Below are 12,262 nucleotides of genomic sequence, written 5' to 3' on the forward strand. Positions count from 1 at the left end.
TGCAAGCATTGTTGATTCCAAGTGAGTTAGCCTTCCCGAGACAGCAATTTCCTCATCTGATCATCTGTAAAATGGGATTAACAACAATAATAATAATAAGGAGGAGAAGAAGAAAAAGAGGAAGAAGAGAAAAAAAGCATACAACGGTCTTACTAAGTTTTTGAATGTCAAATTAGATCAGATGTGGTATCTGGTTTGTAGCTGGAGCCTAGTAAATGTTGAGTCCTTTCCCAGCCTATCCTTAGCCATCTTTTCTCTATTTCTTAACGTCTCTCTTTTCCAAACTCATTATTCTTCATTGGGCTTCTTTTACCAAGTAGATCATCCACAAATCTGTAAGTAAAGAAATGAGTGAATAGATTAAAGCATGAATAATACTTTGCATTCTACTTCTACCTTTTCAAACCTCTGAAGCATTTTCTTTGGTTAGTCTCGTAACATCCTTAGGCGAGATTGTTTTTGCCTTTCTTATAGTCGCATTTGCCTTCACCTATGGGTCTTTTGTTCTTATGGCTTATCAGTATAACTACATGGAGAACTTCCTGAGGGTAAGAACTAGTTCTTATGCATCTCTGCATCAGCGGTGTCAAGCACAGTGCCTGGCCCACATGATTCCCTGAGTAATGTTATTGAGTGAATGGATGAAGGAAGGAAAGGAAAAAAGGAGGAAGCAAAAAAGGAAGGAAGGAAGGAAAAATAAATTTATTTTTCTAGCTTGAAAGTGGCTTATCTTGTACAGTGCCTAGCACATAGTAGGTGCTCAATACCTATTCATCAAAAACATGCAGTTGTCAATTTAAGTCTTAGATAGATTCCCAAATGCCAGGCAGATGATAAGAAGTCTTTTCTTTTGGGGCTTGCAATGACAAACACAAAAAGTAACCAGGGAAAATAGAGAAAGAGCAGCCATTTTTTTTCAGGGCAATGATGTCAAGCTTTCACATCCGCCTCCGCTGGGCCTCTGCAGACTGATGGTTGCCAGGGTAACCGTAATGCCAAGCCTTTGCATTTGTGTAGTTTTCCATTGATAATTGCTAATGTGAACAAATGCTAGCTTGCACTTTACACCTGCCTGGCTTGTAAGTCTACCTTAAATGGATGTGCCAAGATTGAGGAAAAAGTAATCTGCCCTTTCAAGACAACTGACAGGGAGACAAAGTGTTGTTTGGGCCTTTATTGTTACAATTTTGCTGACAAAATTGCTATGAACTGTCTTCTCTGGATGCATAGCCTGCCTCTGTTGACAGAACCCAGTGTTTATCTTCCAGGAGTGGTATATTAAGTCAGAGGAAACTTTGATGAAATGTTTGGAGCAGTTTGGTGGAAATTCACTTTCCTTTCAGACGCAGGATGGGGAGACATGGCATTGGGGAGGAAGCCGAGGACATGAGGAATTAGGAAGGGGTTAGAGTGGAACTAACTCTTCACTTGCTCTGTGAAAGGCATCGTTTCGGTCTTTCTAGTGTACACGGTCTTAATCGTTCCAATGTTCCTTCAGACAGGTATTGAAAAATCTCCATGCTAGAGATGAGAAAACTGGCTCTAGTTGTGAATTCCTTTGTTTCAAGTCTCAGGCTGACATTAAGATATGTGGTCAAGATTCAAAATCATGTCTTCTTGATGGTATCTATTCCTGGTTCTCAATAGGAATTTGGACAACTCATTACATTTTTAACTATAACTTTCCCTCCTTGTCTCATTTTGCTTTCTGAAGGCTTCTCAAAGCAGTCCACTCCCTCCTGCACCAACAGTTCTACTAATAGATCCTGAATCTCTAAAACTGCAATGCAACCTAGATAATTAAGGTTATTCTTTGTCGCTCTTTGTTTTAGAAATCGCGTCGAACGTTAAGCTGGTGATAGACAGAACACCCCAGCACGTTTTCACTTGCATCGGGACCAAACCCTACCCCCCCATTGTCTACAAGCAAGATTGTGTTTCTGTTATTGCTCTTGTTGTTGTTTTCACATTTAAATGAAAATCTTTTTTTTTTATGTTTACCTCTGTTCAATTTTGTAGTCTTAATGTTAACACTCTGATCAAATGAGTAAGATCATTTTGAATCCTTTTTTTTAATCATCTGTTCTTTTCTCATCACCTTTTATTATCTGTTCTTTCTAATTTCATAGAATCTTAGGACTGGAGGTTCTCTGAAGTTCTTCTATCCATTGAGGTTGGAGTTGGCACTACAGAGCCTGATCACTTTGCCATCACCCTTTGCTTACACACTTCCAGGGACGGGTAATAGAAATACAAATCAATACCACCCACTGCATTATCGAACAGTTCTAATTGTTTAAACAATAGGGTAGATGGAAGGAGCAAACACATGTTGGTGATCAGCAATTTGCGTACATAATCTTATTCTCCAAACAACCAAGTGAATTAAGGATTCTTATATTAACATTACAGATGAGAAAACTGAGCATTAGAGAATGTTAGTACATATATAGTCCTTGCTGGTAGGAAATGGAGGTAAAATTCAATGCCTGTCTGACTCCTTCAGGTAGTTCCCTGATGCCACAGGTACCTCATTATAGCTAAAGATCTTTTCTAATGTTGAACCAAACTTCCTTCCTTATATGCTGTGTTCATTCTGCCCTCTGAAACGACACAGAATAAATTAATTTCCTCTTCCCCTGACTTTGGTTCCTGACAAACCCTCAGGAGGAAGAAGGGGGCCAGTGGGGTGGCAGCATAGCATGGTGCTATGGACATGAGTTTTGGCACAAGATCAATCTGGGTTTGAATCCCAGCTCTTGTGCCTACTTACTTTGTAACCATGATCAAGTCATATCAGTGATCTGACCCTCATTTTCCTCAGCGTAAAATAAATAGTATGAAATTTAAGAAAAGGTTTAAAAGAGGCCTTCTCTCATGGTGGTCTTATGAGGGTTAACAAGGTGATGGTGCTGAGAACTTGGCACATTCCCTTGTAGAGAGTAAGCATTGCCTAATTAATTGCCTAACAATTAATAACGTTTTCAAGGACCCCTTCAGTATATGGACACTCTTCCTCTTTTCTGCTTACCCTCCTCTGGTCAGGCCACAATTTGTCTGTGTCCCACAAGGCAATACTCATTATTTAATGTGTAACTTTGTCTGTTTCTTTGTTCCTGATGAAAGCATTGAATAATAATAGTTCACATGCTTAAGCTTTCTAAGTGCCAAGGACGATTTAAGCTCATATTACCTCATTCCATCCTGATAATAACCCTGTGAGGTAAATGCTATTATTATGATCCCCATTTTACAGATGGGTAAACTGAATCTCAAAGAGGTTACTCAGTTGCCCAGGGTCACATATGTAGAGAGTGGTAGAGCTAGGATTCAAACCAAGGTGGGCTGGCCCCAGCCCTCATGCTCTTAACCGCTATGCTCACCTGCCCCACAGAGAAAGCAGGGCCAGGGGAGCAGAGATTTCATCTCAGACTCACACTGCAAATGCTACTCAGCATCTTTTCATCTTACTTTTTTAAATCTCTCTTCAAATCAGCAATACTCTTTTCCCATGACTTGTCCTGTCTCCCTCAGGAAAGCTAAATTAATTCCTGCTAATTTGAACAGTTTATCTTCTTTGAGCCTGTTTCCCCATCTATTAAATGGAAATAGAGGTACATACTCAAAAATGTTGTTATAAATACTAGATGTAGTCATTTGAACAAAGTGTCCAGAGTGGTTTCTGACACATCTAAATAAGTATATGTTTCTGTTTGTTTACCACCTAGCAGCCTTTGTATTAAAAGAGGATGATTGACAGAATAATTAACTTATTCATTTACTCAACAGCTATTATAAACAACCTACTAAGTGTAGGGCTTAGGTTTGTGCATTGAATAAAACAAAAAAAAAATATGCAACAATATTTTGTAAACTGTAGGAAAGAAAAGGATGTGGTATAGTAGGACCCTAGAAGGCCAAGAAGGGCTTCCCAGGCTGAGAGGAATTTGATCTGGGTGTTGAAGAATGAATAGGAGTTATTCAGAAAGCAGGGGGAGAAAGGAGACCTTCTATTTAAGGTCAACTAGGACTAGTAATAGAAAAAGAATGAAGAATACAAATATTGGTTTGTTCAGCCAGCTTGTTAGTCAGCCATTTTTAGAAAATTACCTCCCATTGCTTCCCTTTTCCTACTAATTTTTGTGTAATATAAAGTAACATGATCAAAATAAAGAAAATTAAAACAAATGCATCTGTAGAACACCATTCTAATGCACTGAGTGCTTTCTTTTTTTTTTTCAGTATTCGTTTCTAAGCATTATTAATGACTCTATCAAATTTTCTATTTTTATTAACCATTAATTATTGTTAAAAATTCTATGTTTCTAATTTTGGTGTTGACTATTACTCATTTCCTTTCAATGACAATTACTTTAGATTATGTTTAAATTTTTTTAACATCTTTATTGGAGTATAATTGCTTTTCAATTTTTAAACTTTAAAACATTCCAAGAATAACTACCTTGAAGGATAAATCTCATAAAGTTGCAAAGTATGTAGACCAGGTTCAAGTTCTAGCATTGTTAAATACTACTTTTGTTCCCCGGGGGTGATTTATTTAAACTGCCCTGGCTTTTTGTTGTTTTGCTGTTGTTGTTTTCTCTCAAATGGGGATTAGCAGTAACTACTTTGTGTTTCTTGTCATGAAAATTAAATAGTTTGCATGTATAACACTGAGCCCAGTGCCACACTATTCAATATTAATGTCAGCCATAATTATTAATACATAATACCTACCTGTTTCTACATAAATGCAAATATATATGTAAATATATCTGATTGATTTGATTCTTAGCCAGGAACAAAAACACTCATTTCTTATTTTACTCCAGTCTTATTATATCTGTCTTGCAATAAGAATCATATAGAACTGCAGTGTCATCAGATGCTGTTTATTCTTTCATTCAGTTTGTTGAATGTGAGCTTTGTCCTGAACACTGTCCTAGGCTCCTAAGAAGCTCATGGTCTGCCAGGGAAACAGATCAGTAAGGATGTGATGACAAGCGAGATGTGAGGATGACCTTCTACCAACAAAGGCTATATAAGGCTCTGTAGGACTCAGAACCCGATGCCTCACTGTGGCCCACTGGACCCTGAATGATGTGGCCTCAGCCCATTCCTCCAGCCTCCTGCACAAATCCCTACCCCTGTCTCCACCCTCCTCTTTCTTGTTCTCCCCCACTCCACATGCTTTCTTCCAGTTCCCATGCTCCTGTTTGTCTCAGGATCTGTGCACAAGGTCCTCCTCTGCCAGGAACCCCTCCCCCACTCATTACATGTTGCCTCCTTCACACGGTCATCTCAGCTTCAATGACATTTTCTCAGAGAGACCCTGTGCCATCCACTGGCCTGTTGCCCTCAATTTTCTCCATCCTTGCATTTTCGTCATTTCCTTCTTAGGACAGTTCAAGTGTGTAATTGTAGATCACCCCCCTAGGCTGTGAGCTTGATGCAGAAGTGGTGCCTGTGTTCATCTCCGTCCACGCAACACCCAGTAAAGTGGAATGTAGAAAGGGTTCTGTAAAACATGTGTTCAATAGGTAAAAATCAGGTAAGATGCCAGATGGGTGGGTTGAAACTCACCCCATGTTTAAAAGTTCACCTCGGTATCATATGATATTTGTCTGTATGATATTGCTTATATGTGGAATCTTAAAAAAAGGTACAAATGAACTTATCTACAAAACAGGAATAGAGTTACAGATGTACAAGACAAACTTATGGTTACCAGGGGGTGTGGGAGGAGGGATAAATTGCAAGATCGGGATTGACACATACACACTACTGTATATAAAATAGATAACTAATAAGGATCTACTGTATCGCACAGGGAACTCTACTCAGTACTCTGTAATGGCCTATATGGGAAAAGAATCTAAAACAGAGTGGATATACGTATATGTATAACTGATTCACTTTGCTGTACACCCGAAGCTAACACAGCATTGTAAATCAACTATACTCCAAAAAATTTAAAAAAAAAAAAGTTCACATCGGGGACAAGGAGAAATCATCAGCGGTTAAGTATCACCATTTGGAGGCAAGCATACAAATTTAGGATACGTTCAGATGACGGTTCAAATCCCAGTCTTTCTATACACCAGCTATGTGAACTTAGGCAACTCTTCACAACTGCATGGCCCGTGTCATCTTCATCTGTGGAATGGAGGTAATAGCACCTAAGTGTGAGGTTACGGTGAGGAGTAGACCCAAGGTATCCAAAGCATGTGGATAAATACAAATAAATAGCATTATTATGTGTGTCTTCAGATGTAATAAGGAGGATCATAAATTGTATGAACTGAAAATATTTCAACACAGTGGGTCCTCACATCTCAGTCTGAGAGTGAGAGATAGTGGTCTGACCCGAAGGGCTAGGTTGCTGTGAGGAAAATTGAATCGTTGCAAAGTCTTTGGAAATATAGAGTGCCTACTGCAAGTGTTTGAAGGTCAAAGATTTATAGTTTCTTTTTCACAGCATTCAGAGGATGTAGAAAAAATGGTCACTCCTCATCTCAGGCACTAGTCTAAATGCTGTACATATAGTAGCTCATTTAATCCTGGGAACTCTGTGAAATATTATTTCTCTGGCTCTACAGAAGAGGAAACTGAGACAGAGATGTTAAAAAGCTTACTCACTGTACTTGTGATTTGCATTTCTCTAATAATTAGCAACGTTGAGCATCTTTTCATGTGCCTGTTGGCAATCTGTATGTTGTCTTTGGAGAAATGTCTATTTAGATTTTCTACCCATTTTTATTGGGTTGTTTGTTTTTTGATATTGAGCTGTATGAGCTGCTTGTACATTTTGGAAATTAATCCCTTGTTGGTCACATGGTTTGGAAACTAAAATGAGGTATCACCTCACACTGGTCAGAATGACCATCATGAAAAAGTCTACAAATAATAAATGCTAGAGTGGGTGTAGAGAGAAAGGAGCCCTCCTATGTGGTTGGTAGGAATGTCAATTGGTGCAGCCACTATGGAGAACAGTATGGAGGTTCCTTAAAAGACTAAAAATAGAACTACCATACGACCCAGCAATCCTGCTCCTGGGCATATATCCAGAAAAAAAAGAAAACAGTAATTTGAAAAGATGCCTGCACCCCGATGTTCATAGCAGCACTATTTACAATAGCCAAGACATGGAAGCAAACTAAATGTCCATTGACGGATGAATGGATAAAGAAGATGTGGTATATATGTACAATGAAATATTACTCAGCCACAAAAAGTGAAATAATGTCATTTGCAGCAACATGGATGGACCTAAGGATTATCATATTAAGCAAAGTGAGTTAGAGAAAGGCAAATATTGTATCACTTATATGTGGAATCTAAATAAATGATACAAATGAACTTATTTACAAAGCAGAAATAGACTCACAGCCATAGAAAACAAACTTATGGGGAAAGGGGGAGAGAGGGATAAATTAGGAGTTTGGGATTAAAATATATACACTACTACATGTAAAATAGATAACCAACAAGGACCTACTGTATAACACAGGCAACTATATTCAATATCTTGTAATAACCTGTAATGGAAAAGAATCTAAAAAATTACATATATATACACACACACACACACACACACACACACACACACACACATACATATTCACTTTGCTGTGTACCTGAAACTAACACAACTTTGTAAATCAACAATATTTCAATAAAAATTTTTTAACAAAGGAAACTTACTCAAGATCACAGAGCTAGGAAGAGACAGAGCTGGGACTTCAAGCCAAGCAGCATGACATCAAAGTCCACACTTTGAACCAGTGCATTCACTGCCTGTATGTGGCGGAAAGCCCCATGGAATTTGAAGTTACACATGAGTTCAAATCCCTGCTCTACCACTTACTAATTGCGTGGCCTTGGGCAAGGTTGTTAATTGTCCTGAGCCTCTGTTTTTTCATTGAAGGGATAGAAAGGCAATTATGTCTACCTTGCAGGGGGTTATGACATTTAAGTAAGGCAGCTTGTGTAGTTGGTAGGTGCCAGCCTTGTTGCTGGGACTCACAGTCAATCTAAAATCCACTCCTGGGTCCTGATGTGGTTGAGATTTTACAAGCCTTGATGGCTTGTAATTGAGAAATATGCAACCGTGACAGGTAATCAATATGCTCATTTGGCAGCCAGGTTTCAGATGAAATAAAGCTAAATGATGATGCAATTAGAATATACAAACAAATCCTCTGCAGAAGCCAAACAGACTTGAATGCCTTCTCCATCCTAATCATGTCTTCGTGTTCTGAATGCATCTGGAAAGCAATTTTTCTGGGTGAATCTGGATCTAGCCGCCTACAGAAGACTTCTTTCACTCATTGACCGTTTCCTTTATGCGCTTTCTTCTTGGAGCTCCGTTTCCCTCCACCCAAGGGTAGACCGCACACAGGTCTGACTCCCTAAGCGTGAAGGATATGCTGCACAGCTCACCGACAAACATCGTCCCCTGAAATGCACTTTGTCACTTCTTTCTCGTTGTCAGACAGAAATACAATAGCTGGCTATTTTAATGGGGAGACGGTGCAGGAGGCAAGGTCTCAGCAGTCTCTGGCAAATCTTTCTAAAACAAATCCTTCTCTTCTCCTTTCCTGGAGTCTGTGAATTCCTAAACGACAAGGCTGTGTTTATGGTCACCCTCTCACCCTCACACTAACCTTCTCTACCTTTCCGTTCTGGTATTCACAACCTCAGTTTATGAACTTGACAATGAAACCTAAATGCCACGTGCTAGTCAGCATCGTAAATCATAACCTCAGCCAGCTTTTTAGTTGCTTTTGGTTCAAGTCCGAGATCCCCTACTTATTAGCTCTGTGTCTTGGGCGAGGAATGTTAGTCCTAGTGCCTCAATTTTCTCATTTATCTAAAGAAGATGATGATCATACCTGGCATTTGGTTTGATGGAAAAGACGAAGTGAGATAATATATGTAAAGTTCCCACATCACTGTTGGCACATAACAAGCTCACAGTGTATACTGGCTATAGTTATTATTACCATCCTAAATTTTGACTCACATCTCAGAAATGAGGCCAGTTTGAGTCAGTTAATTTTTCTGGTTAGTACTTTTTTGAATATTGCAAAGAACGTGGGCTTTAGACAGATAAACTTGATTTCAAATTTTAGCTCTTTCACTTCTGTGTGGCCTTGAGTAAGTTCCCTATCCTCTTTGAACTTCAGTATCTTCATCTGTAAGCTCTGTAAATAGTGTAGGTGAATATAAACATCTCTTCCCTGAATTTTAGCCTCAGCTAAAGCAAGCAAACTTGTGAGTATGTTAGAGTCCACAACTGTTATATATCCATGAAGATCTTGACATCACCATGATCTAAGACGGCTTCCAAAGGAGCCAGTGAAAGGACCAGTAAACTGGAAAGGGACTTCCGGTATCATCTTGTCTAATGCATTCATTTTATAGAGAAAAAAACCCTCAAGGTTCATGGAAGTTTAATGACTCATCTGAGTGACACAGCTAGTAAAAGGCTGACCCCAGACAGATAACTCAGTCTTCCTATAGTGATGAATATTCTGTCCCAGTTGGTCATAGCAAAACAGGGGAACAAAATAAGCAAAAGAGTGAATTCAGATTAAAAATAAAGGTTGAAGGAAAGGAAAAGAAAGGAGGGAAGGAAAAGGAAAGAAGGGGAAGGGAAAGGGAAGAGAGAGAAAAATGGAGTGTGTGACATAACTTGGAGCACATGACAGTCCCGTGGCGCAGAGTACGGTGAAGCCAGTGTGAAGGGGTGGTGAAGGCGACGAGGCTGAGGTGAGACCCCATGGACTCAAATCCCAGCTCTACCACCTTGGAGCTGTGCAGTCTGAATGGAGGGAATTAACTTTTCCATGCCTCAGTTTTCTAATAGCACCTTCTCCGTACGGTTGTTGTGAGGGCTAAAGCAATCACTGATATAAAATTATTAGTACAGGGCCTAGCACATAGGGAGCATTCAATCATTAAGCTGTTCCTATTATTAAATGTGAAGTTGATGTCATCTCCTTTCTTCCCACTTTTATTTTGAAATCATAGAGATATTTTATGTTTTTCTTTTTTTTTTTTTTAATATCATAGAGCAAACCCTGTGATAAGGTATTGGAAGTAATTACAAGAGAAGCAAAGGGAAGTGGGGGAGAGGATGGTAAAGGAAAGGAGCACTAGTGTATATGCAGTGTCTGCTGTGTGCAAGGCAATGTGGGGCCAGCTTTGCACATCATCTACTTAATCCTCATCACAGGACTCTGGGGCAGGTATTATCAGCCTCATTTTCGATGAGGAAAATGAAACTCTTGAGTCATTAAATCATTTGGCCACATTTCTGACACACGAAAAAATTCTTTCCTCTCTTTTCCAAGATATATAGTGGCTGCCTGCCAGGACTGCACGGAATACAAGTCTGTTTCCAAAAGAGCCAACCTATATTCCAAAAAATCTTTAGAAGGAAGATCCAAGAAAACCATCTACTACTGGGTTTCTTGGCTTTTAGGCAAACTATCACTGTTAGCTGTCTTTGACCGTTGCCATGAAGAACTCTCCTGCATTTTCCATTATTTTATCTCCTTCTATAAACTGTTAATTACTAGATTTAAAGTAGGCAGTCTCTGAGTTTACATATTTTTCTGTGTTTTTTCATCTTAGGATAAACATTATTGCTGCTCACAAGAAAACTTGAATGATGATGTTCTTGGACATTGATGGGAATGTCTAATAAAGGTAAAAAAAAATCATATATATATATTTATATATATGGTTAAGTTTTCTTATACTTATTCTATGCTCAAGTGTTTATGGTTAGCAGGAACATGTCGGTGGACCAACGGAGGTGGAGAGCAATACTGTTGTGTTATTTTTCTGTTCTGTTTTGTCTTGAGCAAAATCTTGTTGTTTAGAAATGGCATTCTCAACAGACTCTTGTCAGTACGGTCCATCACAGTTGGTACAGGTGACTCATATTAAATGTGCAGATCCCTTTGGCTTGAATGGGTTGGTTTTCTTTCCTGTGAAGCATTGTTTTTAATCTCTGGAGAAGGCCAAAGGAGAGGCCTTTATTTGTAATGCATAGTGAAGTTCTGACACTTAGAAAATTCTTATAAATTAGATACCCTCTTTCTAAGTTAACTGAAATAGATTATAATTGAACATAGGATGGACTATATTTAAGTGAACTGAAGTTAATTGTTTGGTATATGGGAGGTAAAACTTTTCTTCTACCCTCTTAGGTTTATCGCCTGGGGCCTGCAAATTAAACTGACTGAAAAAAACCAGATTAACATGAGAAAAAATTTATTTACGCTTGCAATGAGCATACATATGGAAGTGCTCAGTGATGAGTAATTCAAAGAAGTGGTTATATTTTAGGGTTCTATACCCAACTTCATAGGGAAGGTTCCTATGGGAAGACCAAATAGGTTTCTATAGGAAAGACAAATGGGTTTTTTAGGAGAACAAATGAGAGATAAGAAAGTTTGTGATAATGTTTGTCTATACAGATAGGAGTGGTTTTTCCATCTTCTTTAGGTCATAAAACTCCCCAGGAGAGGAGATTTATGGTAGCTTTATTCTTGGTCTCTCTCCTGGGAGCAGACCCACCCTGAAAAGGGAATTTATGGCAGTCCTCATTTTCAGACCTTTTGCTGTATTCTGATTCTTCCCTTATTCTTTCAGACAACGGAGGCTCTAAGAAGGTTTCTTTCTGCATCTGTTGAATCTCAAATCTCTTCAGCTCAAAATAATCTTTATATCAACTCTAGTGTTCCTAGTGGGTCCCCTTATGAGCTATCGGAAGATATTCCTGCATCAGTCTTTTTTTCTGTTAACATTTTATAGTCTGTTATCTTTCTGGCTTAGGAAGATCAGAATTTAGTATGGCATATGTGAAAATACAATATCATATTTTAACAGGACCTCATGGGGATTATTGGGTGTTCTCTGATTTTTCATATTTCAGTTTTTGATTTAGACCACAGCTCATGTCGAAGAGAGAGAATCCCAAAGGAGACTTTGTGGTATGTCCCTTTGATGGTGACAGTCTTTCAGGTTATAAAGAAGAGAGAAATACTTAAGTTACATCAGCTGATGGGGAACTGTTCTAAAAGCATCTGGAAAAGTAAGGAAACAGAGGAAGCCATCTGAGCAATAACATAGTCAGACTTCATGAAGAACGAGAACGACATTCAGCATATAGTTGTGACCCAGAGGTATAGCCAGAGCAATTCATCTTGCCAAACCTTTATAACTGCTGAGAACGACCTCTCAGTGT

Source organism: Delphinus delphis, chromosome 8 (genome assembly GCF_949987515.2).
Source record: "Delphinus delphis chromosome 8, mDelDel1.2, whole genome shotgun sequence".
NCBI lineage: Eukaryota > Metazoa > Chordata > Mammalia > Artiodactyla > Delphinidae > Delphinus > Delphinus delphis.